The 27,619-nt window shown below is 42.4% G+C and overlaps 1 long non-coding RNA gene across 14 annotated transcripts; it reads left to right on the forward strand.

The window, feature by feature from the left end:
- The first annotated feature begins 417 nt into the window (after nucleotides 1-417).
- Nucleotides 418-27,619, forward strand: LOC133927127 (uncharacterized). Of its 14 annotated transcripts, XR_009911259.1 has the most exons (9): nucleotides 421-1,424; nucleotides 1,524-1,735; nucleotides 2,154-2,205; nucleotides 19,055-19,181; nucleotides 19,815-21,253; nucleotides 21,389-21,455; nucleotides 21,571-21,880; nucleotides 27,337-27,407; nucleotides 27,544-27,619. It is a non-coding gene; the product is annotated as an uncharacterized LOC133927127 (long non-coding RNA). The 14 variants fall into 14 exon arrangements; XR_009911268.1 differs by lacking the exons at nucleotides 27,337-27,407; nucleotides 27,544-27,619 and having other exon boundaries at nucleotides 420-1,424; nucleotides 21,571-21,642; nucleotides 21,734-22,039; XR_009911258.1 differs by lacking the exons at nucleotides 27,337-27,407; nucleotides 27,544-27,619 and having other exon boundaries at nucleotides 19,815-19,966; nucleotides 20,074-21,253; nucleotides 21,571-22,039.

Below are 27,619 nucleotides of genomic sequence, written 5' to 3' on the forward strand. Positions count from 1 at the left end.
GCCTGCTCTGTATTAAAATGGACTTAGCCTGAGTACAAGGGAGCACGGGGCTTACATATAGGCCAGGCGATGCACGGAGCTAATCCTCCACGTCCGGCCTTCGCGCCACGATCCGAAGGACCCGCTCGGCGTCCTCCGTGAGCCACCAGCTCGCCTAGACGATGCGGCCTCCTCCACTCGGATCAACGCCACGCACACGGCTCCTCCAACAGACTCCGACTCAATCAAACTAACTCACGCACGCACCGACTCACACACGCCAGGAACGTACCATGGTGTGTTTATTTCCAACAGTTTGAACAGTGAAAACAGCATTTGAAGCTGGAAATGGAGGTGGTACTTTTAAAATGCTCCATTAAACCTTAAACCGATAGCCGTGGGTTGCAGCAGACCCCACGCGGGAGGACGGAGCCCCTGCCCCCTCACCGTCCTTCGAACGCTGGGGACTTGCTTTCTGTGCGGAGGGGGGATGGATGCATGGATATGTTACTGTTGCTCCATCTGATTAGCACACTCTTAACACTGAGAAGAGGCTAACAACTGCACAGCGTACTTAAATAATTCAGGAGGTGTCTTCGCTTCACTGAAGTTAGCTTAGCCGAGGTACTGAGGTACGACCTCCCGTCCCATCGCTCTCCCCTCCCCTCCCATTGAACGAACCCAAACACCAAGAAACCAAATTCTTCTCTCCGTTCTTCCTCCTCCTGCTTCCAGTTCCAGTACGGCCGCCGCTCACCGGATCCAAGAAGAATCGATTCATCTAGCTCCCTGTTAATTGTTCCATATTTCGTTTGCGTTTATTTGGTTTCAGCAGTGCTTGAGGCGTGAGAAAGGCCCTGAAGAGATTGACAGAAGAGAGTGAGCACCCGGCGCGGCGGTCGGCATCGAAGGCATGCCGTCCCCGCCGCGTGCTCGCTCCTCTTTCTGTCAGCCTCTCCCTCGTCCTGAGCCGCTTCTGTTCAATTCAATCCAGCCGTTCTGATCTGAGTTTAGGCGACAGACACTACCGGAGGAGAGAGGCTTTTGCTGTGGCGCGGTGGAAACCGTGCCGCGCAGAGTTGGACACACATGCCGCGAGAGGACGCTGGCTTTTGCAGGCAGCAAGGACATGTCACTTCATTATCTTCTAGATATACGCATTGATTTGTATATTTTTTGCTCTCGATTTGATCCCTTTCCGTCAGGCTGTCGGGGAGCTACTACCGAGGAGGAGGAAGAGATGAGGTTGCTGATACTGATGGCACGGCATGCAAAGAGTACTCCGAGGAACAAGCTATTGTGGCTTTGCAGTACACTGAAAAATGATTGGTTTGGCCATTTATTTTGCTTGTCCCCAAGATTTTTCTTCCCCGTCTAGCTCCCAGCTGCTCGCAGCCTGCCTTGGAAGCTGAATTCAGGAGATGCTCATAGTACACCGCAACACTGTAAGGATTTAACAGAACAAAGACTGCATCATACTATCTCTTTCTGTCTCTCTTTTTCTCTCCTTTGGTGCAGCTCATCTTCTCTCTTACATACTGTAGCCATTATTGCTGCATCGTTTCTGCACTTTCTTGCTGAGGTTCTTGGTTTGGAGTTCTTGGGACCTCCTGCGGCCATGGCGATAGTGATGGTTGTGCTGCTCATGAGCTCATGTTGGCTAAAAAATGGAGCATGGAGGTTACCATGCGATGAGCCATATTTGGCAAAGACGGTGGCCTCACCTTGCTTTTGCCAGATCTGGCTTGCATCTTAGGTACCTCTCTCTCTCTCTCTCTCTCTCTCTCTCTCTCTCTCTCTCACACACACACACACACACACACACACACACACACACACACACACACACACAACTTGGCCTTTTGGTTTTGGATGGCCCCCTTTCTCGTTCGAGATCCCTTCTTGTGCTCCCTCATGATTTTTCATCTCTTCTCTCTACTCATATCATATCCTTCTCTTTACACACACACAGAGTAGAAAGAATACTGCTGCTCTTTACAGTGTTACTGATGAGGAGGGGTAAGAGTCACTGCCTTTATGATTCATTGCTTCGTGTCTTCAGGGTGGCCTGGTTTACCATGCATTATCTTGTGGTCCTTCCTGTCTGTTCATGAATAATGAGTGAGTGAGTGACCCATTAACTGCTGCTTTCTTCCTTTTTTTTTTTCTTTCAGGACATGGGCGTCATGATTTAATGGGAAACGCCATTTGCTGCTTATGACTAAGGTATGACAGAACTTTCTCTTTCTACTAGCTAATTGAGCTTTAATGCTTTCTTTGAGGATATAACTTAGCTTGTGTGGTTCAAAACTGAAAATAAAATATTGTGGCTTGTTTCAGCGTGGTTGCATGCGTGTGTTGAATTTTCATTTTTGAACATATGTGTTTGTTGAAATTTGGATACACAATCATGGATGCGGTTCGTATTGGAGCTTTGGATTTTGATAAGTTGCAATGTTTCATTTAAAAGTTTATGTGCAACTGAAAAAACTAGCTAGAAGTTAAGTTATTGGAATTCAAATACCATTTCATGAGATAAACCCATTTTTTTTGCATCGGTCGTGGAGTACACAAACTGGATTGGCTGCGTGTAAAGTACTATCATCTGAGGGTACCTGTTCAGTTGAAATGAGGTGGATTTGTAGAATATACAGTACTGGTTGGTGTTATTGGTTAACCGTGTCTTAAGGAATTGAGATAATTGGAGCATATAACCATGGTTCATGATTCTGAAAGTTATAATAACTTACTCTTTGTGCTAGCTAGTCGAGCACCTTTTTGTATTGCCTTTCTCACAAATGCACCGAACGAATCATTATGTGAGTTATGTCTCGCTTGAAATGGGTATCAGTTTTTTGTGGTCGGAAGTGTACATGTGGAACCAATCGATATTTGATAGATAATTAAGAATCTATCGAATTTTAGACTGTCCACACTATTTTTTCTATCAAATAGTTTTGAAGTTTTTTCCATGGGATGCTGGTTTTGATTTCAAGCTAGGCCATTTAATTTATTAAAACTCAACAAGAAAGAAACGCGGGCTTCTTGTTGTGTGAGAGAGAAAAAAAATAGAGAGGAAAAACTAGTATATCCATACATGCACTCTTAGTTTCTTCTTTTTGAAGGAAATGTACTCTTGATCTCTTTGTAAATAGATAATTTTTATATTCTTTTCTTACTTTTTTGTCCTTGTATAGTATATTATGATGTTGCTTGTTCCACGTTTATGTTTTGCACACATTGCAAGCCAGCAGCATATGATGAACCAATAGTACTGTATGTAAAGCATGCAGTTGCCTACCTGTCTCTAATATTTTCCTGTTATTGCTACACAAACGAAATGCTATTTTTCATCTTGGTTTGCTTTCTGTTCTATTAGCCTAGTAACTTAATTACATTAGTCCAAATACAAAGTTGCAAAAGAATCCCGTTCCGATCCAAAAGATTAATTAGCAAGGAAACTTTGTAACTGAATTATTATGTAATATCACACCTTTGCCTCCTTGAATTGATGATGGATATGTAAAATGGGAATACACTTGGTGAAAAATCAAAACAGAAGAACCTGAATGTATAGCCAAACCTAAAAATGTCATGGTGAGCAATATGATGCAGAGTCACAATACTTCTATATGGGGAGTAGGATGCCTTCCGTTACTTGAATCACCGACATTGTTTATGCACATGGACTCTCATACCCACATATATTGAATTATATTAATTAATAAAACTACCGAGAAGAAAAGATCACACCATAACAATTTAATTTCTTAGTGACTCCTATATGATTGAAGCTGAACATGACCCTTAAATTTGATACACCATCTAGCAAGTGCATTCCTTGCATAGATGTGCTAGGTTTCCTAAAATAACCTTTTCATGTTTGCGCTCACATCGATATGGTTCAGTTTCTTTAGTTTTTTGACTTACCTGAGAACAAGCTGGTTTTATGTATCGTCTTATTAGTAACTAGCACATTCATATCAAGACAACTTTTGATCTTGTGGGTATTAAAATACAAACATGCTTTGCTCCATGAAACTCATATGCATTTAAGTGAAATTTGGACACTGAGAAACTTAGTGCTTTGTAAATGTAGGAGCATTCAGGATACGTTTGAACAATATTGATGTCATCAGTTCACCATGTTCTATCCGAAGGACTTGGCTTAGTGTACTATGACCTACATGGGCTATCTACTAATTGTTAAAGGGAATGCCTTTGAGTATATCTCGACAGTGATAACTACTGCCACTATCGGTTCGTGTTGGCTTGGCTTTTGATGCGTGTCTGGAACTTAAAGAACTGACAGTGAAATGGTGGTAAAGATGGCCCTTTCTGTGATAGTGTCTATTCCTGACAGTCATGTCCAAGAACTCCATAAGACCCTAGTCCTAGAGGGAGGCCCGTCAGGCTGTCATTGCCTCACCTTGTGTGACCAAGCAAACTAATCAATATGTCGAGGGTGGATTGCATGTAACCATATGGGAAAGCACACTGCAAGAATTAAGGTTATTATTGCTTCTTCCTCCTCCGAGATATAGTTTGGGAAAGCACCACTGCACAAATCATGGCGACCTCCAGTTTTGTATATGTAACCATATACGGGAGATTACAAGGGATAGCAATTGATATACATGGAAAAAAAATATACGAGTCTGTAAGATATGTATCTAAGAAATTGTGACTTATCTCCTAACCAACCTATACAATGCCTAAGATATACACGTTAACACTTTCTATGGTCATGTTGAATACCCAATCAGAGGCTTGGGTTCGAAGGGAGGTCCCCTCCTACTGCCCTACCTTGTGATGAACAAAGTTGTTAACAAACTCCATTATGCTTCCTTCATGATCATTCTGACTATTCGAGTGGAGATGATGACCAGGAACGTGGCTAGGTCGTCAAGTATGATGTAGATTCTTCTAGTGTATGTTAAATAGAACTTTATGGTGTGTTGTAATATATAGAGAGAGGTGGTTCACTTATAAGGCCGATCAACACGCTTTGCACCGCACTCCTACATTGTGTTAGATCTATCACTATAGAGTTGAGCATTAGAGAGGAAAATTGGAGTGTCATGATGGATCACATGTCCATGATTGGAAAGGTATGATGCTTGGTGGATAGTATAAAGGTTATATCTTGAAATCCCAGAAATATAGAAATATGTTAAAAGGTGAGGTAGTGGTTGCACCTTGTACTATGATTCAGTAGAAATGGAATTATTTTTGATAAAGGAAGCTTTATTAACTCTTATCATCGTAACAAGGGGATACAACCGGATAAAGAGTTGCTCCCAACCTCACCATGACCAAGATGCACACAGCCCAAAAGACAAAAGAGAACAATCGAAAATAAAACAGAATCCTCATCTGATAGGGGAAGCTTGAAATAGGCGACATTATGGTGGTGGACTCGTGATCTGAAGCCTAGAAGCCCATCCATGTCTGACAAAGAGCTCTCTCACTGATTGCTCTAGTCACGTACATGCCACTGCTTCCATCCCTCGAGAGATCGACTGCTGAAGCACATACCAATTATGGAGTCAATATGCTCATGTATAGATAACATGCAAAGGAGATTAAAATTGTCCTCTTATTAAAGATAATATCGTTTCTGCATAGACATAGCGACCAACATAGCACCACCACTCCAACTAGTATATGAGCTTTTTATCTTTGACTAAGGCCTCGTAGCCAGTTTCCCATCATATGAGATATATTACAGGGTGGGTAAAGGTTTATAGCCGCCTGGATGATGAACCATGCGAAACAGGCGAATTGCCAATAAAAATAGATGCTTTATTATCCCGTCTTTGTGACAAAAGCAACACTTATGACTGTCTTGCCATTTTCTTTTTACTAGATTATCCTTGATTAGCAAAACTCTTTGTTAGATTTACTAGAGAAAGATTTTGATTTTAGAGGGTACTTTCAATTTCCATATATGTTTATTTATATTTGGGGTATCAATATGTTTTAGGGCCCAGTATAAGGAATTCACCGAAAAATTGTTTTGGGTCAAATTCTGGTTAAACTCATCCTGCTCTTGTGTGATATTATTGTCATTAAGCTTTAACAATAGGTCATTCCAAGCTATCAACCTTAGACCAGTTAGATTCCACCAGAATGTAATAGTCACATGAGGTGATTGTATCACTTGGCCATGATTTTTTTTCTTTATGATGCACTATATTGTACAGATTGGGGTATTAATCACATAGTGGAGAGTTCCCTAACCATGTGTCCTCCTAGAATCTGATTTGTGAGCCATCTTTGATAGTGAAGGTACCAAAGCGGAGTAGACGTCCCTTCACGCTCATCATCCCAGCCCAGAAGTGAGAATCCCCTTGTTTCTACTGGACTTGTTTCTACTGAACCTGTGAAAGAGCTTTTGTCCCCATATATTTGTTCCTTAGAAATTCTTACCATTTTCCCATCCTCATTAAGCAGTTTAAATAACCATTTACAGAGTAGGGATATGTTCTGCACATCGAGGTCTTGGATCCCTAAACCACCCTGCTCTTTGGGTTGGCAGATGATCCTCCATTTCGATAGGTGGTACTTTTTTTTTTATGATCGTCACTTTACCAGTATAATCTAGAAAGTAATCAAGTTGTTGAAGGACCCCTCATGGAATTTTGAAAACAAACATCATGTGCTTTGGTAGACTAGAGAGAACCAAGTTGATAAGAACAATTCTATCACATGATGATAGATGTTTGCCTATCCAACTGCTTAGTCTCTTAGCAAATTGATCTTTTGCTCCTTTCCAATCAACATTTCTTAGTTTTTGGTAGTGGATTGGCATGCCAAGGTACCTCATCGGTAATTGGCCCATCGCACACCCAAAAAATTGTGTATACTGTTCAGCTTTGTCTTGTGCCTCCCCAAAATAGAATAGTTCACTTTTATAGAAGTTGAATTTGAGCCCAGACAGTCGTTCGAAAGCGTGAAGTAAGAGCTTCATGTTTTGAGCCTTTTCCAAATCATGTTCGATAAATAGGATTATGTCATCCACATATTGAAGGATGGATAGTTCATTCTCAATTAGATGCGGAACAACCCCTCTAATCTGGCCATTAGATTTTGGTCTCTCTATGAAAACTGCTAACATATCAACCACGATGTTAAGCAGTATTGAACAGAAGGGGTCTTCCTGGCGTACCCATTTTTTTGTTTGGAAGTAAGGGCCGATGTCGTCATTACCTTTGATGGTTACACTACCCCCTGAGTGGAAGTTCTCTACCCAGGAGCACCACTTCTGGGAAAAACTTTTCATCCGGAGATTCTGCATGAGAAAAGTCCATTTGACCTTATCATATGCCTTTTTGAAGTCGATTTTAAGAATGACACCATTCATTTTCCTGCGATGAAGTTTGTGGATTGTTTCATGTAGGATTGCCACCCCTTCTATGATATTTCTCCCCTCACAGAAAAGTTGTTTGTGAGGGACGGATTATCTTATTTGCCATGCCATAAAACCGATTAGTTGCTACTTTTGTGAATATTTTGAAGCTAATGTTCAACAGGCAGATTGGCCAATACTTTTAAATTTGGTTTGCCTCTTTGGTTTTTGGTAATAGAGATGTTTTTGTAATTGAGACTGTGAATTTGTAGCTTTCTAGAGTGTAATTCATGGAATAGAGGCATAAGGTCATCCTTAATGATGTCCTAGAAGAACTGGCCGAATTTAGCTAGGAAACCATTTGGGCCTGGCGCTTTATTATGTTTCATTTGAACACGACATCCCTGACCTCTTTTTCTGTGAAAGATGCAAGGAGGCATTCATTTTTATGTTCAGACACATGGGAGATGCCATCTCTTCGTTATTCCATCATCATGAAGTGATTACTCACCAGTGGACTGAAAAGACCCTTGTAATATTTAGCAATGTATGTTTTTATGTGTTCCTTTCCCTCAATTGTTTCCTCCTCTTGATTGAGGCTGAAAATGCGTTGTTTTCAATGTCTACATTTGCTGGCATATGAAAATATTTCGTGTTGTTGCCTCCAAGCTACACGTGTGTTGTGTTGGCCCGTTAGTACCATTTGAGTTCCTCCTCTCTAAGGAGTTTAACTAACTGTTCGTTCGATTGATTCTTTAGGTCAATCTCGAAATCAGACAGTCCTCGTACCTTGGCCAATTTGTATATCTCATCAATGATACTTAGTAATTTTTTCTTTGTGTGGTTTATTCCATACATCCGACACACATTCGATAAAATCCTCACGGTTTAGCCATCCTAGCTCGAACTTGAATGGAATGTGACGTCCTTGTCCAGGCATGTTACCTCAATCCATGAGAAGGGGGCATGATCTAAAATTTTTGTTCGCTCTAGGGTACGGACTGAAACCAATGGAAACTTTGCTTACCATTCCATGGTCAGTAGTACCTGGTCAAGCTTTTCAAATATGGGGATTTAGTGATTGTTGGCCAAGGTGAATTGACTGGCGGATAGGCAAATTTACTTATGGTCTAAGCTGTCTATGATAGCATTAAACAAGTAAGACCATCTATTATGAAATCTGTCATTATTCTTTTCCTAGCAAAACCTCAGCATATTGAAGTCGCCACCCAACAACGTGGGATACAAATCATTGTGACATGTCTTGGGCCTAGTTCCATAAGGAAGTCAGCCTTGAATTCCACTTGGGCTAGTCCATAGACTATCATCATGCACCAAACATATTCATCATCTTTATTTTGAAGATGGAATTTGACAAAGAATTCCCCATCGAAGCTATTCATGATCTCATAGTTATGACCCCTAATAAAATACCACTAGATCTACCACGCGGGAGGGGGGGGGGTAGACAATGACACGAAAATTCCAAATCTCCAGAAAGTTGGTTAAGGAATACCGTATCGGCATCATGTTTCCCCGTTTCCAAAAGAGCAAGAAAATTCAGCTTATACTCACTAACACATTCAGCAATGAAACGAATTTTAGCCAAGTCGCTAAGACCTCTGATATTCCAAAAAATTCCTCTCATGTTGAACGATTCTTTGTTTCTACTTTTTGGTTGTTTTTTTTATCAAACCAACACAGCCCTTTTTCTTTGAGATTTTGGACCCAGATTTACAAGTTGTAGCCTTCAGGTCTTAGATTTTTGCTTCCAAGCTCCACCTCATCCAAATCCATCTCAACAGCTTCATGCACCAAATGGGTTAGGAGGGAGCCATTGAGCTCACAACCCTTTTGCTCCTGCATCGCACCAAAGTTTAGCTTCTTCGCAGACCAGCCGCAGATATTTTTTTGATATTGGGCATCACACCATTGAAAACACAATTGTTGCGGTGTTTACAAATGAGCCAAGTGCCTAGAATTACAAGCGAATTGAATCCCACTTGTTTGGTAAACATATTGCTTGTCCTTACCTACCAATCGCAGAACACCAAATCTTCGGGTTGTGGCGTCACATCTGGATCCCAAACCGCCTGAACAAAAAGAACCTGACCTACCTCACGAAGACACATGAGGTTAGGATGTGTTGGATGGGTACATTACTTGACCACAAAGTGGGCATCTCTCAGGATGTGGCAAAGCCCTCCGAGCAAGACAATCAGCTGTCCAACATATATTGTGTACTGCTAGCCAAAGGAAAAATTGACAATGTTTCGGAGCCCAGGACTTCCAAATATGTTTCCATGGCTCAAAATGAACGGCGCCGTGGAAGAAGGCCTTATATGCCAACTAAACATAATATTGTCCAGACTCCGTAAACCTCCATCTATGTTCATCCTCGGCCTTCGGCTGAAGTAAAAACTCCAACACCAAGTCCCATAGGACAAGGTACTCTGAAGAGCTGTAACAGAGAGCACCTCAAATATCTTGGATCCATCTTCTCCCTAGGAGCACTTCTTGAACCGTGCGCTTGTTGGCCAATCATTTGGGGATGAGATCATGAAGATGAGGTGGAAGCTCAGAAATCACTTGCCCATGTAACCACCTATCTGTCCAGAATAAAGTGCTACCACCATTGCCCTCCATGGTGATTACCGAAACCGAGAAGAGTGCCTTAACATTAGCATGGATGGGTACATCAAATGCCGCCCATGGCTTGTCATATTGTGTTTTTTGTAACCACAACCATCGCATTCTCGATGCCCACCCGAGCGTCGTGAGGTCGTGTATGCCCAGTCCCTTGAGTTCTCACGGCCAGCACACCTTCGGCCAAGCCATAAGACAGTGACCGCCCTTGAGTTCTCGCGGCAGGTGTGAGAAATCAATGACCTCTGTTAGTTGGATGTCGATAGGATATGCTAAAGTCTTATTGGCCAGTGGCCCCTCTACCAACCCATGATCCTCCAGTTCTGCAATGAGTAGGTCCTTAATTGGCGAAAATAGCTCAGGATCATTCGTCCACACTGTGAGCCGAAATACGGAAAGATCCGAGCGGTCAGCCCTAGAAGCATGAAGTTCTTGAATCAAACAATATGAGCACAACCGTTGTTCAGTTGTCTCCAGGCACCATGCATCAGCAGGAATTCCATGAAGGGCATTGTCAAATGTGGCAGCTTCAAGTAGTTCTTCGCTGGCGTGAACAACATAGGAGAGTCAAGATTCCTAGATGTGATGCGCTGCATGGCAAACGCTATCGAACGTGAGAGCTTGGAGTTAGCAGCCATCGATGTGTTCTTGACAAGCGAGTTCAAGTTCCTTGTTGCTACACGCCCCATAGCCCTGACCAGAGGCGAAGCTAGGTAAAGATACCTTGGTGCACTGGCCTCAGGGTATATTAAAATTTTAGTAGTGTCTTATTTTGATCATATGTGCATCAGGGTAAACTGAGCTTTATGATCAATATTTAGTTTGGATTGTATATTTGGCACCACCATAATTTAAGTTCTAGCTTCACCCCTGGCCCTGACCATAGTCTCGTCGTCGGTCATTGTATCCCCCTCAGAATTGGCAAGCACAGTAGAGCGCCCACTTCGGTGTAGATCACTCGAGACCTGAGTAGGGTTGCTCGAGGTCTTGCAACAGTCCCGCGGTGTCTCGGTCAACATGGTATTGTGCATGATGGCATTTGGCAACCAACACGCGCCATCTAAATCTGGTACCTTCCCAGCGGCCACGCCTTGGCCCAAGTTCACACCAACCGATCATGCCATGGTTGACACAATTGTCCTTGCGGCCATAGGCGAGGATATAAGAGCTGCACCTGGCTTGCCAGATGCTGTCATGGCCCCAAACGAGGGGTCTAAGACCATGTTGCTTGGAGGTGGAACGACACCCAGCTTGCCGGATGCGCTAGGCATGCCAATTGAGGAGCCCAGAGTCTTGATTACGCCAGTCGGGCGACCTGAGTCCACCATGCCCATTTGCGTCCCTGCGGGGTTGGTCACACGAGTAGCGCTGAGTGCGCCCACCATGCCCGCTGGGCCATTTCTACCAGCTGCGCGTGTCGAGCCAACGAGGGCATCCAGCGATAATGACACGTCCACTGCCCGGGCATTGCCAATCGCACCTCCCATGGTGACCTGCAATTTTGACATGTCCTTCACATGGATACCGTCAACCACAACTAGTGCACCTACCACGCGCAACTGTGGTGACTACTTCTGATGCCGCAACCACTCCCAAAGTAGCGCTTATTGGTGTGGTGGTTTGTGGCTTAACAGCCATGATAGTTGCGATAGGGGAGGCGCCCCGGGATGATGAGGTGCCAATCTCACTGGTAGGGTGATGCAGAGGTGAACCAGTCCAGGGTGTCTTTGCGACAACCCGAGGAGCCACAAAGCTGTCATATGCAGAGGCCGCCAGAGTTTTTGTCGCAGCGGGTTGATTATGTATGATAAACGGCCTTGGTGCTCCAGGGAGGGGGAATTGCCTCAAACCTCGACGCCGACCTTGACCATCTCAGGTTAAACGGGGTCACCACAGTAAGGCGCGGCCAATCCCCGATGCCCCTAGAAGCTATGTGTTGACGCGAAAAGACGCCACGTGCCAAACACTAAGCACCTCGTGTGCTATCTTGGACTGGAAGCTCCGATGTGGATCAGAAGTTCTGACGATAACTATCCGACGAGGAGCACCTAGGAAACTCTAGTCGTGGTGCCACGCCATTGGACCTTCGTCATCACCCATACTCGGGAGGGACCCATCAGAGTGCAGATGGCCGATGGCTTGTCCTTGGTCATCAAGATCAAGAATGAGTATAAACATGAGGGAGAAGAGAAAGGGACGAGACTATAGGAGCTAGGTAAAAAGATATATGCGAGTGTATTTTTTATCAATTGATGATGATTTAATCGGCCATGACCCTCTTCTATTTAATGGGCTTCAAGTCTTAGCTGTAAAAAAAATAGGACTCCTAATTCAAATCGAACAAGACTTACAGATATGATTCGGCTATACCTTATGATCTCCAAACTTTCTATAACTAACATATATTTCCTATTCGACTATGTAAACTCCCATATATCTACCTGAGTATCCTTTATTGCAATTCGGCCTTCTTAGATTCGACTACATGCTCGATCTGAACACCTGCTCTTGTACCGCATACTCGGTCCAATTTTGTGCTCAACATTCAACCAGTCACTGTTCGATATGACCATGTGATCCAAATTCGACTAGTCACCGCTCGATCTGACCTTTTGCTCAGAATCCTTGTGCTCGAGCTCGACCAGTCCCTTCTCAAGGATCAAAGTGCTCGGGTTCCAACGTGCTCGAAGCTCGACCAGCCTTAGCCAGAGACCACCTTAGCTGAAGACCACCTTGACCTGAGACCACCTTAGCCAGAGACCACCTTAGCCAGAGACCACTTAGATGGAGGCCACCTGGTCGAAGGCCATCTGGACAGAGACCTAGTCAGAGGCCATCTGGACGGAGACCTGGTCAGAGAACACATGGCTGAAGACCTTGTCGGAGGCCATCTGGGTGGAGACCTGGTTGGAGACCACTTGGTTGGAAACCTGGTCAGAACCCATCTGAACACTTCCGACAAGCCTCAAACTTCATTGTTGTATCTTGTTGTCCTCCGCAATTACCATTCGATGTCGTCCAACCTTCTCTAACCAGAGCACTCAACCTCCCGATTCAAAGATGAATAATAACTGAATCAGCAATAGCCTTAAGTTCTTATCATTAAGCCAATCATCACTGCAATGATCATTATAGATATCAAATCTTGTCATCAAAACATGCCCCTGTGTTTTAGCAAAGCTTGCGTGCTAAAAAATAAACATGACTCTCAAGCACGACTATAAGCCCAAAATGATTACTACTTAAACACTGGCTCTTATTCCCTCGGGTGACAGAAACAATTCATATTTCTAGTGTAGATATCCCTTTGATCATACTAATATAACCGAAATAAAAAGTTCTAACAAATGTTTCTACTTTTAATACATAATAACAATGCTCTAGATATGACTGTAGCAACCGATCACATCCACCCCCTTTTTTATGGTACCCAACTAAAATATGAAGACTCATAAAACGGCATCCAAGGACCATACCCAGTTCACAATGGATAGTCAAACATACCTGGATGAGGAGTCAATGACATTTGCATGGGCAGAATAGATCATAAAAAGTAATGATATGGTTGTCAATTATTTTTGTACCCGTTGCAGACTTTTGACATTGTAATCGCCTTTTGGATCCCCACGCCTGACCAAGACTACGTTGATCAACTTTTTCATCCTCACAGTTGCCTTGAAGTTGTTTGGATGTCAACTTCAGCTTTTCCTTTTCGGTAGCTTTAATAATTGATGTTTGAATATTAGTTTCACCCTTTTTTTTTGCTACCATCAGGGACCCAAACCATCTTCCTCTCTTTCAACTTTTTGTGCAAGGTTGCTGCGACAATCTTCCCTTCTGTGGATATGATAAATCGAGTGAACGCCATTTCGGCTGTGGCTTTGTGTCAGGCAGCATAGACACTCTCGTTCCTTTTTTTATGCACATTCAACTTTCTTTCAAATGCAGCCAAACCTGATGCTTTTGCATTTCCCCTAGCCGAAACCATAGTATCATTGCCTCTCCATTCAGCTCGTATATTAGTCCGGACATCATCAACATTCTTGTGACTAGATCCTACCATTTTTTTTTTGGCATCATCACTAGCAACCAAGACAACAACAGTAACTGGCTGTTTACATTCCTTTAAGTCAGCCGACTCCTTTGCATAGGCAATAATTATATTGATCGTATATCCTTCGACCACTTTGCCTCGCATAATAATGGACCTCGCAGCAACATCAGTCTGTGTTTCCTCCTTTCCAACTAAATCTGATTGCCCATCAGCATTGCCACTATCATTGATGCGATACACTTTCCTACACACTTTGTTCTCTCATTTATTATTAGACCAATTTCTTCGATCAAAACGGTCATTGTTAGGATATGATGATTTATCAAACACGGGTCCCCTTGGCGAAACCCATCCCGAATGAAAAGAAGTAGAATGCATTTGAGGTGGTGACATACCGTTGAAACCCCATGTCAGGCAAGGAGGAAACACAATTGGATGATATCTCCAAGGCATGGGCAATGTCATTCTGTATGGTGGAAACAGAACCTTTTCATTTGCACTCTTCTGTTGATAACACTGATCGCCAAATCCTTGCTTTGATGATGACCTCAGTCTTCTAAAATTATTAAATCGACTAGCATTTTATCGTATCGATCTTTTCCTTCTCATACTTATCCAAAAGCTCCTTGAATGCAGTCTTCGGCCTTTTAATCATGTTCATCTCACTGTTCTTGCTATTATCAATCCACTACGTGAGAAATCCGCATTAGTGGCGGGTGATAACGCTCATTAGTGATGAGTATTTTATCCGTCACTCTTAACAGATCACTAATGTGAACTTATCTGGACTTGTCACTAATGATACACATTAGTGACGGGTGTAGATCCTACCATTCACTAATGACTACACGTTAGTGACAGGTCTAGACCCGACCTGTCACCAATGACAAACATTAGTGATGGGTCTAGATCTAACCCGTCACTAATGACTCCACACTCTACATTAGTGACGGATCTGGTCCTGATCCGTCACTAATATGTGTTTTAAAAGATAAAAAAAAGGAAAATAATTTTTGGTCTGAAAAAAATTTGACACCCGATCAGGCACCCAACAAGTCATTGCTCACCCGACTGCACCGGACCATTCACAAGTCACGCGATTCTAGGAATCGAACTCGTGACCTTAGAAGTGAGCTCTGCGTGCGTGACCCCTCTAACCATCTCACCTCTCATTCGTTGTTGAGTATAATAGCAAAATCAATCCTTTTGACATCTTCTGATTGAACGTTTGAATGGCTATTTGAACATCTAAAAGATCTTAAATGAAAAATTTGTCAACTACAAAGTTGTAGATCTCGTCGAGTTCTACGATGCTCATATAAAGTTTGTCTCTATTCGACTCCGTATGAAAAAGTTTGTGTCCAACTCGTGCAGTGTTCAGTAAACAGCCATATCTTTTGCATACGGAATCCGATTTCGACATTCGACCTCTACTTTCGAAGCTAACGAGGAGGAGCATCCAAAAAAAAAAAATACAATTCCTTAGACCTGTACCTTTTCTTTACCCAAAAAAGGCTCGAAAGACCCTTGACAGGATCTCTAAAGTTTTTCGTCAAAAATTGACCTTCTCCAAGTTACTTGGAAATTTTTGGAAACATAGTGTTGCGCGCAGACGTTTTATCAATTCGAGTTACCAAACTCACGATAAAAATCTTTGAATTTGCAATTTTGAACTTTACGACCCTATGTGTGTCTTTTTCAATGATTCCTACTAGTTTTACACTAGATCCAGCACTTCAGTTTGTGGCCCTATGTGTGGTTTCTTCGACATTCTTTATATATTTATTTGTGCATCTATATGGATTCAAATAAAAAAGTGATCAACTACAAAGTTATAGACCTTGTCGAGGGCTACAATTTTCATATAAAGTTTTTTCTCATATGATTTAGTGAAAAAGTTATGAATTTTTTACCCGACCAGCTATGAGTTAGGATCCGATCAGTCATTAGTGACAGGTCACCTAAAGGCCTATCACTAATGAGTCAGTCATTAGTGACATGTGTTTTTATCACCCTTCACTAATGAGCGTGTCTTTTCTATCCATCACTAATGACTGACTCATTAGTGACGGACCTTTAGTTAACCCATCACTAATGAGTGTGCTCTCTCTACCTGTCACTAATGACTCCATCATTAGTGACGAGCTTTGAGGTGACCCGTCACTAATGAGTGTGCTCTCTCTACATGTTACTAATGACTCCATCATTAGTGACCGGTTTTGAGGTGACCTATTACTACTACCTTTAGTGACGGGTTGTTCCTTCGCCGTCACTAATGACCCCTCATTAGTGACGAGTCTTGGCCGAGTCCCAACCTGAGCCACACATTAGTGATGGGTCGTCATTTAACCCGTCACTAATAGTGTATTAGTGACGCGTACTGAGAAGCTGTCACTAATGGTTTGTCTCCTTTGATTGTTTGTTACGTAGCGATCCTCAACGTCGACCTTGACCATCTCGGGTTAAACGGGGTCACCGCAATAAGGCATGACGTATACCCGATGCCCCTAGAAGCAGTGTGTTGACGCGAAATGATACAACATGCCAACCACTGAGCACCTCGCGTGCAATCCTGGACCGGAAGCTCCGATGTGGATCAGAAAATCTGAGGATAACTATCTGACAGGCAGCGCCTAGGAAACCCTAGTCGTGGTGTCACGCGTTGGACCTTCATCGTCACCCACACTCGGGAGGGACCTCGTTACAGTGCAGATGGCCGGCGGCTTGCCCTTGGTCGTCGAGATTAAGAACGAGTAGCAGCAAAAGGGAGAAGAGAAAGGGATGGGACTACAAGAGGTAGGTAAAAAGATTGATGATGATTCAATCGGCCATGACCCTATTCTATTTAAAGGGTGGCAAGTCTTAGCCGTAAAAGATCAGGACTTCTAAGTCATACCGAACAAAACTTACAGCTATGATTCAGCTATGCCTTCTAATCTCCAAACTTTCACTAACTGACATATCTTTCCTATTCGATTACGTAAACTCCCATATATTTACCCGAGTATCCTTTATTGCAATTTGGCCTCCTTGGATTCGACTACATGCTCGATTTGAACACCTGCTCTCGTACTGCCTGCTCGGTCCGACCATGTGCTCAACATTCGACCAGTAACCACTCAATCCGACCTCCTGCTCAGAATCCTCGTGCTCGAGCTCGACCAGTCTCTGCTCGGAGACCAATGTACTCGGGTTCCAACATGCTCGAAGCTTGACCAGCCTGCTCGGAGATCAACGTGCTCGAAGCTTGACTAGCCTTAGCTAGAGACCACCTTAGCCAGAGACCATCTGGATGGAGGCCACCTGGCCAGAGACCTGGTCGGAGGCCACCTGGCCAGAGACCTGGTCAGAGGCCATCTGGACGAAGACCACTTGGTTGGAGACCTAGTTGATCGGAGACCATCTGGATGGAGACCTGGTCAGAGACCACTTGGTCGGAACCCATCTAAACACTTTCAACAAGCCCCGAACTTCATTGTTGTATCTTGTCGTCCTCCGCAGTTACCATCTCATCTCGTACAATCTTCTCTAGCTGGAGCACTCTGCCTTCCGATTCAAAGCCGAATAATAATTGAATCGGCAACAACCTTTTTATCATCAAGTCAATCATCACTGCAATGATCACTATAGATACCAAATCTTGTCACTCAACACAGGATTATCTGCTAGTTGGCCCAAGGGTTCCCGCTAGAGTAGTTGCGTCCACCTGTAGAGAGTCAAAAGCATTTGTGTTTTGTGCATTATTTTTGGGAGGGGCGTTTTTTGGCCTCTTGTTTAATTGCCCATCTTGTGATTCCTGATTGTCATTGTCATCGAGGTGATCGTCATCGTCTACCCTGTTCAAGGATGGAGGGATTGGACCATCCTCAACTTGAAAGTCTTTGTCCTCGAGTGCGAATGTGATGTCATGTATAGCCCTGCACGACATAAACATTGTCTGTTTTGAGCGGCAGCAAATTAGCATCAATCATGCATTGCTACTTGTAGACGAACAATACCTCTCCGACGGAGACAGTGCATGTCTATTTCTTGAGGGGCGCCAAGGATCGTGCCTATTGATTCATGGTGCTTTTGAATTTGTCGTCCCCATGTTTGTGTATTAAAATTGGTCGGGTGGTTGGGGTCATCCTCCCATGCTTAGGTTTGGGCTCCACTTGGAACTAATATTCTGAAAGCTTATACTGAAGGCATGAAGCTAGCGCATGTTAAGTTGTAGCTCCGGCCCTAGCTATTGTGTTAGCTTCGCATGTTAGACTGCAAAAATGAGATCAAAATATATAGCCTCCAACCTACTCCCACGAGGACACCACTGTATCACCAACAATTATCTCGTGATTCTATTTCTCTAATCCCATGAGACTAAAAGCCTGCAACTTTCAATTCCATTTCATCAAATGCTCTTGCTTCAAACGTGGATCTGAATATCATTATTTGTGTTGAAGAGTTAAAACATGCAATTGAGAAAATGAGTATTCCCAACTTCGTGACTAGAACCGGCACTGATAATCAGTATCAGTGCCAGTCTGTGGTTAGAATCGACACTGATATATCAGTGCTAGTTCGTATCTAGAATCGCTATTGATACAGTCACTATCAGTGTCGGTTCTTTGCTCCTCAGTCGTTGTTCGCATGCGGGAATTTATGATGTTTTATAGTAGTGCTGACTCATTCTAGTGGCACTTCAAAATTGTTGGTATGTATGCCATGCCAATTCGCCATGGAAAATTGCAGGATTAATTACTGCATGAATCCTGAAACCGGGTTGGTGGTTGTTCCGTGGTTGCTTTGTGCAATTTTGTTCACATTATTCTGTATTCAAATGAAAGATAATGCATTTCACTACAAAATTTATTAGTTAGATTTTCCTACGTCCTTCATGAATTTCTCATACCATTGAATCAATGCGTGGAGATGTGGTAGATTTAGCAGATATGCTCCCATTTACATAATTATTCACATGTTTAACTGCATTAGTACGATTGTCATCTCACCTGTTCTAAAAAAAGTCTTTCCTATCTTTTCAGGAGTACTCTTCCAAGGTTGTACTACTTTTAGACAGCAAATGTCAAGGTTGTACCACCTGCATATTGATTATTGCATTTGCTTTCTCGGATCACATTCAAAAGGAAGCTGCTTTTTCCGAAGTTGCAGGTTTTTTCTTACACTATCGAGACTTGTTGAGAATTACTGGTTTAACTCTACACTGTGTAGTTGATGCTTCTATCGGGGATTATCATCATTCTAAGTTTTTAATATTGGAGGCTGGCATTTGCACTTAGGGGATGTTTGGTTCTTGGCTCTAAGAAATTAAGCTAAAATTTGGACACGTCTAAGAAATTTGGTTTTTTTTTAGTTCAAAGCAAAATTTAGTTGCGCCCTGAAAAATTTTAGCCGGTCAAAATTTTTCTATAGCAAAGCTAGACAAGATTTTACCCTTCAAAATGGCTGTCACGATTTTATGCTGGCTAAAATTTTAATTTGGTCTCAAACCAAATACTACTTGGCATGGATAAATTGACATGATTCCAATTTTAACATGACCAAATTTTAGCTTAGCTTCCTTGGGATGAGAACCAAATAGCCCCTAAAGTAATATGATTTGGCTTTAACAGGTCCAGAAGAAAGAGAAGTCTCTGCCACATTTGCTAGTCGAACAGTGTTATTAATGTTGTGAAATGCCTAGTGTTTATCTGTTTTCTTTCTTGATAAAAACAGAAACAAATTTAGCAGTGACCTGTTTTGTTTTCTTTTGAGTGCTTAAATAATCAAACCCTCCGTTTCCAGGCTGGCGAATTAAGTTATATGGCTGAGTTCATTAAGAGGGAGAGAGAATTAGGTACAGTGAGCAGGACACAAGAAGGCTGTTGTCCCAAAGAAATACGACATAAACAGAAGTATGATGGCAGATTATGTTCCTAATTAGTGGACGTTCTGGGGTAATCGGCGCTCCACCAAGACCAAATTCTTCTTTGATAATGCAGTACAGTGCTATTAGCTGTTTATATTGAGCTTAGAATATCTAAGTGTTTTGTTCCTTTCGCAGCATCCAATGCATTAGTATGAACAGAGTGCTTGAAATTCTGCTGAAAAAATTGAAGCAGATAAGTCCTAACAATTCATCAATGATGACCTAGTGCAAGAATGACATACAAAATTTGAGTGACCAAGACAGGATGTAAAATGGCTATCCATCTTTGAAGAACCTTATGGAATTAATTTCAGACGCATGCCTATCTTGCAACAAGTAAGATCATATGCAGGAGCATGCCATGTATCAATCATACTGTAACAGTTGGTGATTTTTCTGGAAACAAGATAATAATCATTACTATGATATGGATGCCCTTTCTCCTTTAAAAAATAAGTATGCAAGAAATTAGCTCTTCTGTTGGTACTCTAGACATTCAAAAATATGAAATGTAGAATCATTTGTACTATGATATGCCTGCCCTTTCTTAGAAAAATATGTATTCATGAAATAAAACTCTTCTGTTGCTACTTTATGCATTCAAGTGAAGTACAAAACGTATAACATATGCACTTTGTTTTTGAGGAACGACAATATGCACTTTCATGCTACTGGTAAGAAGTCCAGTTCTTTGTTGGGACTCCTACACCACACACGGGAGTGAACTTATAACCATTTTTCAGGCAGATTTAGCTGCTTGTTTCTCCTACTACTATAAGCTAATGATACTAATTGGTTGAATACTCTGCATTAGTATATGAAATCAGAAATCCTGTTCTAGTGGTTCCTCTTTGTGCACCACCCTGTTTTGTCGATATTTTCTCATAAGCACTACAGTCCTGCTGCTGTTTGTTGCCACTCTTGGCCTCCCATATTTCCGGCATTGACTTTGCATAACTTTTTTCTATTCCTCAATTATGAATAGGCAGATATCCTGACCTCATTCCAGGGAAAATAATTCACTTGATTTGTCTTCAATTTCATGTCAACAGCCGATCAAAAAAATATATTGTCAACAGATCCTGGCAACAAAAGGTTGTGTATAATCTGGGAGTAGATATGTACGATGATACCATATTCCAATGTCAAGAAGAATGTTCATCATACTACTGCAAGAAGATTTCAGGAACTGCTTCAATCTATGAAACTAACCCAGGAGATATACTCCCAACGTTGAAGATGTTGATTGAGGACGCTACAGAATACAGACGCAATACTGCGAGAGGAATAGGAAATGTGAATTGCCATGGAGCAGGTATCTCTTTTTTTTTATCGTTATTATCTTTTTCTGGTGGACCTGGAAGGACTTGTAATGTCATACCACAAACTCTGTAATCTATTGTTCTCTAGCTTTCCATTTTACTTTCTGATTACTGGATGAATCTGCCAGCTTCGGAGGCACAGCAAGCAAGAAAGTAAACAATGACAACGGTGAACACGGAACTGATTCCAAGCATGTCGGTGACACCTTTTTGTGCATGGATTTCTCTTCTGATTTTTTTTTCAACAATCGATGCTGAATTTGGTTATGTTCATTTTCGCTGTATTGATCGGTTACTCTTGTTTTTCCAGCTCAGGTGTCACATGCGGTGAGGGTGAACGCTTGCTATTGCTGAATCGAAAATCTTCTGTTTCGGTCAAGGAGTTTAGTGCCTACGAATTCAACCACTCCCGAACACACAATTTTGCTTCCTCCTTGTCCTAGATTATTCAACTATTCAGGTGTCACTTTCAGGATGGTTGCCGACTGTTTTCCAGCCTTCTTGGAGAAACGTCACATTCCATATCAGTTGACCGTATACATGCCAGCACTTAGCTGCCAAGGTTCAAACAAGTAGTACAATTTCTGCTATGTCCAACAACTTACTTGCAAAGAACGTTGGTAATACACTGAAACTCATTGTTCACACTATTACACCTAAACTTTGTCCTTTTTGTATTTCGCAAACATGATTGAATTTGATCGCGCCATTTTGTATAGATTTAAAATACAGCCTCTCCTATAGATGAGATCTTTCTAAAGAATTTTTTAGAACTTTTACATATGTTTCTCAAGGAATTCGCACCATTTGCAGAAACTAGGCATTAGCAAAAATATGGATGCACCAATAGTACGACCATCACAACTGTAGTGAATGTACTGTGGTACTATCCATAATCCAACGTTCGGTGGTTGTCATCTTGTCGGTTCTGTAAGGTTGCAAGGTTTTTCTCAACCTCTGAAAAGGAACAAAAAATCAGAGGAACTGTTGATCTTCCATGTGGAGACGAAAGATGTTCTGAATGTACAAGAGAACAGAGGTGGGATTGCATAGGTGACAGACAGGTGTAGTACTTCATGATGAGCTTGTATTTACGTAGTCTAATACACAGCTCACCAGCTAACACTGTAACATGCGAGATTACCTACCGTAAAAAAACTAATTTATTTAGACACATTTTTGTCAGGAAACCTAAGTATTTGTCAGCATCGTCTGTAGAGAGAAACTTAACCTAATTCAGTTGATGAGAGGTGGTTCGACTTTTTTTCAACTCCAATTTGGGTAGTTATTTTTTTCTTTGGCAAAATTGCTCTGTAGCACTGGATCGGAAGGGATTTGCTCTCATGCCATTATTTTTTCACGCTTCCTAATCTTCATATGCCTCGATTTCAGCAACTGTGTGAACACCAACGAGTTTAGAGGAGGGATTAGGATTTGGGTTCATCGGTGACTCCGGGGGTTAGAGGGAGGTTGGGTGGTGGCCGAACCAACGATGGGCTGCGGCGTGGTGGTGCGGTGCGATGCAGCGAGGCTAGGCGGCGGTGGCACCACCAAAGCCATGAACGGTAGGTGGGCGGTAGGTTGGGTTGATGGTGGGGGAGTTTGAAAATGTATTGGTTAGCGCGGCGATGAGTGATGGTTGAGCGGCTGGGGCAAAGCAAGAAGAATAGTACGTTAGAGACGAGAGGTAGAAGAAAGGATGTGGATTGTCGGATTGAGATTGGATGGCTCAGATTCATCATCTAGAAAGAAAAAAAGAAAAAAGCAAGCGTATGACAAATAGCATCCACTCTATTTTTTTACTCTATTTCAAAAATGGATTCCTTCCTGTCCTCCCTCCGTCTAGCTTAGTCACCATTCTGTTACCACCATCTTCTCCCGTGAGTTCCCTCATCTCTAAGGCTGGAAACGAGCCTCTTGTGAAAGCTTGGTGTAACGCTGGCTCGGCTTGGTTCACGAACCGAGCTAAAATTCCGGCTCGAGCCAGCTCGTGAGGGCTTGCGAGCCTGCCAACAGATAACAATAACAATATAAAATTATATTACTGTGCTGCAGTATAACAGATGACAACAACATATAATAGCAGAACAATACCAATAACAAGAAAAGTAACAGGAACAAATAACACCAAATGACCAACCATATAGATTCTTGACCAATTTGTTTAAGCAGGGCATGCATTTCTTCATGTGCCTCATAAGATGTGATGTGGCTCCCCCAGGTTTGTAAGCATATAATGTATAGCAAAACAGACACTTTGCCTTTATTTCCGTCCCTTTTTACCGAGGATGGAAATTTGACCTCCTTAAAGTTTTTTCAAACACTAGAGCGCTTCCTCCCCTTGACCTTCAACTTCTTGCCCACTTCTGTTCCACCAGAAATATCTTTTGGTTTCCCATCATCACTAGGATGTGACATTGACATGTCATCATTGAAGTCAAAAGAGTTATCCTCTGAATTGTCATCAGAAACCAACTACAAATCAAAGAATAAATTATAGCAAGTTAACAATTTGGATACAATAAAATTATTTTGGTATATAAATATTTTGAGACATACACCCACTAGTTGGTCAGATTAAGGCATTCTCGTACCATTGTAGAGATTACTAGTTTGTCAGATTGATGTCCCTGTCCACGGATCACTTGGCAGCACTTCCAACAATGGAGAGATGGGACAGATAGAGGAGCAAGCGGACGTACTGGTTTGCTTACTTTAATATTGCTCCATAGAGTTGTTGTTGCATCACACAAAAGAAATATGAGCATCCAAATTAAATGTTACCCCACTGCAAGACACACACATTCATTAGATTCAACTAAACCATATTCTGTAATCTATACAAAGAGAAGAGAAAATCTTAACAAAACACTATTCTGAGTTTCTGACACACATTCATTAGATTCCAACTGAACCATATTCTGTAATATGTACACAGAGAAGTAAAAAAATGAACTAAACCTTACATACACATGAATGTACAGAGAAGGGGGGAAATATGAACTAAACCATATATACACATGAATGTGCACAAAAAATATCTGAACAAAACCATATAATATAAGGTTAGATTATTCTATAATATGTATAGAGAGGGGAAAACACGAATGTAAAATCCGCAATACCAACATACACTCCTGTGCGCCATTAGCTAACCATATTAATTACGCTACGGATCATCGTAACAATCTATTATTTTTACAAACTTACATACGATTTGCTACAACATACATGAATTGTGTTATTTTTTCCCACAATCCATAAAGAGTCAGTGCAATTTTCTAGGGAGCAAATGCATCAACCATGTGTGTGCCATGTGCCATGTACCTAGGCTACTGCCGCTTGCTAGACTTGGCGTGGAGAGGGTGGCGTTGGGACTCGGGAGGGCGTCATGGGGAGGGCAGCGTCATCGGCTCGCTGGTGTTGGTAGGGCAGCGTCGCCAGTTCTCTGGCGTGGGGAGGACGTAGTGACGAAGGGAAGCATTGCTGGCTCGCTGGAATGAGGATGGCTTTGCCGACTCATCGGTGTGGGGAGGGAGAGCCAGAGCCTGGAGGCGCGCGAGGGGAGTGGGGGACTGCTGGACTGGGGGCTGGCCAGCTGGCGGACAAGCGGAGTGGCGTCCTGGTGGGCTGCGGCTGAAGAGCTGGAGTGGAGACGTGGAGTGGAGGCATGGTTCACGTGGAGGCGTGGAGCTGAGCTGATGACCTAGGGTTAGGCAGTGACTTAGGCTGGACAGTTGAGCTAGGCCAAGTTTCATGGGCTCGTCTGGCTCGCGAGCTAGCTCAGGCTTAGCTCGATTCATAAACAAGCCAGCAAGGTGGCTCGGGCTCAGCTTGTTTGGACAACGAGTCGAGCCGAGCCGCCACAAGCCCAAGCAAGCTCGTGAGCCTTGAGCTTTTTGTCCAGCCTTACTCGTCTCCACCGTCGTTCTCCTCTCTGTCATCTTGCCGCTCCAACCAGGGGAATAAGTCATAGTCGCCCTCCTCGAGCTAGACGAAGATAACGGCGTCGCTCTAGAGTCTCACAGCCGATGTGCATTGCCTTAGTGCGTGGAGGTTGGGGTATGAATCACAGGAGTTCCGCACGCTCATCGCCGAGAACGACAACACCTTCCCGACTAGTGGTCCTCCTCCTACCCCTCGTCCTTATTGCCAATACAACTTGCTTCTCCCAGTTGTGCACAAATTGCTTCTCCAGCCCGCTACCATGCCATCTCTCTGGACATGGCCAAGCCCAAACTATGGTGGTGGCTACGCCTCTCATTCCAATGCCGTCACAGCCGACCCTGCCCTTTGTGCCACTACCTAATCGCTGGCGCGCGGGATTTGGGGGAAGGAGGTGGAAGAGATGGTAGGCAACGTGATTTGGTGGAAGGCGGTGGAGGAGGAGGCGGTTGGCAGCGCGATTTGGGGGAGGCGGTGGGGGATGAAGGCGGTAGTGCCATTTGGCAGTGCTACCAGAGAAATCAAGCAAAAACTACCCCTTTCAATCCAGTGCTATAAGACAATTTTGCATTTTTCTTAATGCAATGTTACATAGTTTTTTTCTAAACTAGCAACTGCACACATATTTCACACATGTAGAATTAATCTATAATATATCAATTCGAAGAAGTAAAAGAATATAGCATAACAAAAGAAGAATTTGCATACATGATGATTGAATCAAGCTGGTCGTGAGATGCGGAGATGGCCTTTCATTATGTGATGATTATTTATCTTGATTTAAGTTTTAGAAATAGAGTGACAAAAAGAAAGAGAGAACGTTGTAATCAAGGAAGGTGATCAAGGATGACGTGTGGGGAGTAGGTTGATTGTTAATCGGCTAATTGATTGTGACTTCCATATTATAGGAGAGGGGGGAGACGGGGGACCAACCTTGATTGTGGACTGTTTGATCATGTGAGATGTACGGTAGAGATTATTAAGATCTGCCACAACTCGTCCATTTTATAGGAGTGTAGATATAGATTGGTCGAGTTTCTTTAACAACATGTGTTGAGTGATCTAAGTTACTAGTGCTACTAGCCACTGCACACGTGTTTCACACACGTGAAATCAATCCAGGATATAGCAATCCGAAGAAGTAAAAGAATATAGCATAATAAAAGAGACATTTGTATACACGGAATTCACAACATGATTATGTAATTTCAAGAGGAAGAATAATGACGAGTACCTGGACAGGAGGGTAAAGGGGACCGTATTGTCCAAAGTCGACCATCCATAGCAATGTTGTGAGGAGGATCAAGATAGTAACCGATTTATGAGGGGATGAAAATAATTCTCAAATAGTACCTTAGTATAGATATAGCACGATGGAGGCGACCTTTATGGTAGACGGCGGTGGAGGCGACGTGCGGGCAACGGCACACACTCTTTAAAAAGCTGACATTGTAGGCGAAGTGCGGGAGGCGACGCACCCTCTGGAGAAACCCGACAGTGAATGTATGGAAGACAAATATTGGACGTCTAGGTATTAAAGATAAATATGGGAGATTAATTGTATTTTTGGAATATATAGAAGACAAATATTTGACGTTTAGATATAGAAGGCAACTAATGGGAGATTAAATATATTTTTGGAAGGAGAAACGGAGTCTAACTTTACACGAAGATCATTTGATCAATTTAGGTGGACGATAAAGATTAATCGAATCAGTCATAGGTCGTATATTTTATAAAAGTATAAATATAGATAGGTCGAGTTTCTTTAACATCATGTGTTGAGTGATCTGAGCTACTAGTCCAATCAGTTTGCTTTTCAGATATTGTCCGGTTACCAAGAGGTAAGTACAATGTTAATTGGGGTACCTCAAGACAGGTACCTTATAAGGAGGTAATTTTCACCCTTTCAGTAACTCTTGCTACAACCTTTTTGTGGTATAAAAGAATGATGGGAGATTGTAGTATAAACCCTAGACCCTGTTGTAACAAGAGTTATTGACAAAGAGTGGTTACAGTACATGTGAATATTATGCCGTTTGTGAGCATCGTTTTTTTTTTATCATCGTTGTGACCTTTTTCTATACACAACTAAGCGCGTACTGGTGAATCTGATTTTGACTGCATGCAGTGAAACTCGGCAGAGAAGGGTCGTGGCAGGCACACTACCACCAGATCATGGATCTCAAAGGCGTAAATAAGGTAAGAAATTTGATTGATTTGGGAAAATGAAATCAGTAAACACAAAATCAAAATAAAATCTTTGGCAAAAATAAAACAAAACAAAATGACACTGTCAAAAATTAGTTCCTGACAATATATCGGTAATTGAACTAAGGTACTTTCGAGATCAGGGATTGAGCAGAAAACAAGACACACGATGTATACAGGTTCGGACCCTCGATGTGGAGTAA

Source organism: Phragmites australis, chromosome 8 (assembly GCF_958298935.1).
Source record: "Phragmites australis chromosome 8, lpPhrAust1.1, whole genome shotgun sequence".
Classification (NCBI taxonomy): domain Eukaryota; kingdom Viridiplantae; phylum Streptophyta; class Magnoliopsida; order Poales; family Poaceae; genus Phragmites; species Phragmites australis.